This window comes from Melanostigma gelatinosum (genome assembly GCF_949748355.1).
Source record: "Melanostigma gelatinosum genome assembly, chromosome: 11".
Lineage (NCBI taxonomy): Eukaryota > Metazoa > Chordata > Actinopteri > Perciformes > Zoarcidae > Melanostigma > Melanostigma gelatinosum.
The window spans coordinates 16,683,140-16,688,952 of NC_136644.1; positions in this window are offsets into that span (position 1 = coordinate 16,683,140).

The window sequence follows — 5,813 nt, forward strand, 5'->3', positions numbered from 1 at the left end:
TGTAATTTCGTTGACCCACCTGCATGGAGCTGCGATCGTCTGCTTCAATCGTGACTACTCGGCTGTTCCAAATAAGGTTCGGTAACAACCGTAAATGGTTTTGTGCACCCGCTCAAGTCGCGTCATTGCCGGAAACTCCGTGCCATGCAGCGAGGCGGCGGTGGAACCCCCGTTACTCGCCTTCTCGGGCTTTGATATTATTAATCTACATTTTATAACCTTTCCATAGATACAAACCGTTTTGTTCTAGCCCGAAAAATAAATTCACAGCAGCAGAGTTACCGCGCCAGGATAGTGTGTACGCTGATATTCTACACGGATCCACTCTGGATCTGATGTCCCTAATAAAAGTATTGCAATATTTATCTGAATTTCAGCCTGAAGGCACTTTTTTCAGCCAAACATTGCTAACAACAGAGCAGCTAACATTGGTAGGGAGAGCAACAAGCTAGCGGACTGCCCAGTGCAGCCTCTAGCCCACTAAGAGAGTGTGTGTAAGCTCCGCCCTCAGTGAAACACAGAGATCAGAGATCAAGCCCAATAGACAGTACAGTAAATGACAGCGAAACACAGTAAATATTTGCGCCGAGCTGAATTGAAACCAAACTCTCGACCATGTTCTGTCCCTGCATCAACACAGAATCGTCGCGATGCATCTGGGAATCGAGACGTTTTCACACCTCTATGACTGAAGCATGAAGCACAGAGCTACTATTCAATTTTGAATTCAATATAATTTAATTCAATTCAATTCATTTTTCTATAGCCCAAAATTACAAATTTGCCTCAGAGGGCTTTACAATACGTATACATTTGACATCCTCTTGTCCCAGAACCCTCACTTCGGAACAGGAAAAACTCCCCCAAAAAACCCTTCAACGGGGAGAAAAGAGGAAGAGACCTGTGGGAGAGAAATAGAGGAGGGATCCCTCTCCCATGATGGACATAAGTGCAATAAATGTCATGTGTAGAACAGGAAAACAGAATTACAACACTCAATGTATGACAGAACCACGGCAGGAGGCAAGACCAGGTCCAGGTATAACCCGGATACACAGGAACCTGTGAGGCGAGAAAGCACAGATGCTCTGGTGAAGAAGCAGGTCAATAATGTGCATTAATGGTATCGGTAATATGAAATAGTAATGTGAGTAATAGTAAAAGTGATATTAGCAGTTGGAGTCAGCAGGGCCATGGTAAGAGGAAGGACCAGGGTCCAGATGAAACCATGGAAACCTGTGAGGAGAGGAAGCACAAAGACTCCGGGGAAGAGACAAAGTCATTAATGTGCACTAATGGTATCGGTAATAGGGTTAATAATGTTAATAATAAGGATCGTAGTAGGTGTCAGTAGGGCCATGGCGGGTGGAAGGACCAGTGTCCAGATAAAACTGTGATCCATGGGAACATGTGAGGTGAGAAAGCACAAAGACTCCGGGGAAGAAGTAAAGTTAGTAATGAGCATACTAGAACTGTTGTAGACTTTTTATCAACATAATCAGGAAAAAGTTATAATTAACACATTTGCAAAATGTTCATATTGTCTCGCAAGTGCCTACAGTTCTTTTGTAATGTTTGCACAAATTGTACATTACATTACAGTCAGACAGTCCAAAGCGACTTACAATAAGTGCATTCAAGAGAACTACCGTAGTCACCAGAATCATCTCCTTTTTTAAGCCATTGTACATGTAGGCCTACTTTAATTCTTATTTTAGTGTTTTTGGGGACATACTACCCACGGCGTCGTCACGGAAGTTAGCTTTGTCTGGACTGTTGTCATTGTTAGCATCAGTCACTGCTAGCCGCCAGCTCAGCAGTCTCCATGTTGAGAGTCGGTAGGAGGAAAAACATATGCTCTGAATTCCATATTTAGCCCCTTTTAATAAATAACTCAATTCTTTTTTACATCAAGACACCATCCACCAAGCAGGCATTTTAATCAAAGTTGTGAAATAAAGTTTGAGCTTGAAAACTGACTCTTCAAAAGTGGAAAGTGGACAAGTACAAAGATTATAGGTCTTTGACTGTGTAAGAAAAGGTCAGAGAGGGATAAGACAGGGTTTTGTTTACTTCACCTGTTTCCAGAATACATTTTATGTTTATGAAAAAGTAAGCATCAAAGGAGATGTCACCCTATTGCTGACAGGAAGTGTGTTTTTGCACTATTAAAGTTAATGTCACATTATTAAAAGGGCCATCAAATTTGAATGGAATACAGTGTTGCTAAATTATAACAGCTGCCCCCTTAAAATTAAGTGTTTTTTTATTAATATTTTGTCTGCAAAATAATTATCTAATCAGTTGGGGCATTATTCAAATGTCGAATAATATGTAGAAATTATTAATTAGCGCATTCGTTTCGTGAAAGTGGAAATTATGTACAAATATATCACATTAAACTCTTCTTTCTGCATGACAAGGATTTTCAGCATCACATGTTGCAGTCAGGGAATTGGGAAGTATCCCTTGACCACTGACTAACTTAATCCACTGGGGAAGAGTGCATGAAGCTACTAAGCACCGGACATGGGGCGACAGAGCCTTCTCCATATATCTGCCCCCACCTCTGGAACTCTCTCCCCAAAAACATCCGAGATTGCATTGACCTTTCCACATTCAAATCACAAATCAAAACTCACCTGTTCAAAACTGCTTTTAATGTGTGACTATTATTGTGTACTTTGTTTTTAGTGTATTGTTTTTATCTATTGAGTTTTAATGTAAAGTGTCTTTGAGTGTCATGAAAAGCACTATATAAATAAAATGTATTATTATTTATTATTATAAGAAACTACTGTCAAATTACTGTAAAAAATGAAAAACAAAAAGCTCAACCATGCATATTTTTTTATTCATAAAAATAAGATAAAAAATACATTGATATTAAATCATAAGAAAGTGTGGTCATTACTTTCTGATAACATTCAGGAAACAAAACTTTCACCTCTGAGTTTTTGGAGGGAATGGATGATTTTATAATATTTTATAATTAGCTATAAAAGAGTTATTTCATCTTAACCAAAGTTTGGAAGCAGACTCTTCAGGGAGAAAGGTCTGGGTTTCGCTCCTGACCTCTGTTAATCACAGAACTCCTAATGATCAGAACTAAAACAAAGTATTTTTGAAGACTCTAAAGCAAAGTTGTGTTACTGCTTCTGAACTTTGGCAGTTATAAGCATATTAAGAGCTGTCGCTCGGGGTCCAAAGAGGTAGTTGAAAAGACGAATCCAGCGGGTGAACTGTGAGTTTTTGTAGGTATTCTGATGTTGAATCTATCCTTGAATTCCTGGTATTTGCCCCTTAAAGATCTTTCAATTTGTTTCATCTCTATGAAAAAGAAGTTCCGCTGTTTTTCTTTGTGAAGGTATTTACAGTTAGATGCATTACGTAACTAACTTTAGCTGGAAATGATAGGGAATGAGAATCTAATTTGATGCATGATCATATATAATTTATAAACTGCTAAGATATTCACTTTGATACCCCAGTAACCAAATGCAAACTAAGAATGTGTGTGCCCACATCAGACACACACACACAGTAAATGTATTGAAAACTGGAACAAGGCTTGAGAGTATTGGTATTTCAATGTTGTTTGTTCCACAAATCACATATAACAAAGTACTGAAATAGCACAAAATATACTAGACCAAGTATTATCAGGTGAAAATATAAGGTGGATGAATTTAAACCGAGTAACAACATGAACTACATGAAGTCAAAAGGTACTGAAGTTTGAAATACATGTATTTTTGAACGGGGAGCTGCAGGAGATTGCTGTTTGTATGATCATGTTTGAATCAATTTAAAATACAAAACCATAACACGTAGAACATTTATTATTTTTGAGGCAGAAAGCTAAGGCTTCTTTTTTCCTTTACCCTCATGTTGACATCATTACGTTACAAAAGAGAAATAGAGAGAGAAAGAATACTAGTGACCATGTTACCCTTGCCATTTTGGATGAGTAAATGATACAGTACATGGAACGTCGATCATACCGCAATCTAGGAATTTCACTGCAAGTTAAGACTTCACAAATTACATCACCATGTCTCTTAAGATTCATGCATCGATTTCAGCTGTGAATAACTGCATTATTTTCTTCGAGCATTGCATTTGGGGTTGAACAATGTGAATATTCATCACCCTCATAATTGACTATACTTAGTATGCATACTGTCAGTAACCCACCCAACCCGTCTTGGAACCTGTTTACCATACTTTGTTGGTGTGACTTTTCTGCTGTCATCACCATAGTAGTTGATCCGTGATTTACACAGATCTTGAGAAGTACACAAGTAGTATACAGTTGAGTAATATATATTTCTCAGGGATTTTTGGGCCTTCTGTAAGATATTACACATAAACGACTGAGATCAGTAACTTAACTCAATCATTTTCATGTATGTGGGTAGGTCCTTCACACTTGGAAGATGTTTTGATGGGGACCAAAGGACATGTTGAAGTTTAGTTACGCATACACGTCCAATGTCAATAAACTAACTGGTAAAAAAGTGATGGTGCTCTCTGCAGCCACAGGGGCGGAGCTTCAGGGATCCACTGACTGATTCAAGCATGTTTTTTACAGGCCACGGCTCATTGACGACAGTTAAATTTTGCTGGATATAATAACTTTACAACTGAAGCAAGTCCAAACAATGAGCGAATGTCAAAAATGATGCAAGCAACACTTCCCAGGGCTAAGCAATTGCCTGCTCTGAACTGGCATGCTTCCTGATCGCCCATGTGCTTCAAATAGGCGCGCGCTCTGGCAGCACTGCAAGCAGCAATACCGTGAGCCAAGCATTTGCCCAATTCCGAAAAGGCACTACTTTAAAAACTTTGAAACGTAGAACATTTTTGGTGAAAATTCCTGTATTTTTTCGTATCGCAATATAAATCACAGACAAAAAATGTTGTATTAGACTGCATTATTATTTTTAAATTCGGGTTAAACATGGGTTTAACATGTTTAGTAGACATTACACATTGAAATGATCCCTCCCTCCTGTATCAGATACTGTACATCAGTTGAAACATTTTTTAAATGATGATAACTTTGAGGGTGGAGACCAATGCAAAATTGCTCAGCTTCCCGAGAGGAGAGGACCATAATCTTGCAGGTCAGCATAGTTAAACCCCGCTGGGAGGGTGCAGCATATCATAACCACACAGCCTGACACAGCTACCCACTCCCGATCTACAGGAAAGAGCCGGACACGTGAGCCATGCACCTTTCCAGAGTAAGTACTTTGTCTCATTTATTTTGATGGTTGGACTTTTACTTCCTCAGTTCAGCACACTAATTGCGTTTGGACTCTAGTAGGCCTGTAAATAGTGTAGCATGAGTTGGCGCCTATGTTTGGGCACTTGATGCAGTCTTCAGCCATCTGAGTCTGCTTCAAATGTCAGCAATTCACTGGCTCATGGAAAACGGTGGGGAGAGTGCAGAGTTAAATGTCAAGTAATGATTTTTAAACTAATTGCCTTCAGTGTCTTTGGAGAAGCCACTGTGGGATGCGGCTGATTAGAAACGGTAGCTTCATGAATCTGACCACCTGATGAGCAGACGGGTATTGTTGCACTTTAATGTAAAAATCTCTGAACGGTCTAACAAGAAAGTAGCTGTGAGGGGCTAACGATGGTGCTCGGTAAATGTAACATCACATTTAGTTTAAAAGCTGCCTGGTTGTGTTCCACACCATTTTATACATATTAATTTATTTCTACAGTAGAGCTGAAATCATTATTATTATGCCCTCTGCAGTGTGCATTGTGAGCCTGCGCTAACTGGTCATTTACAATCA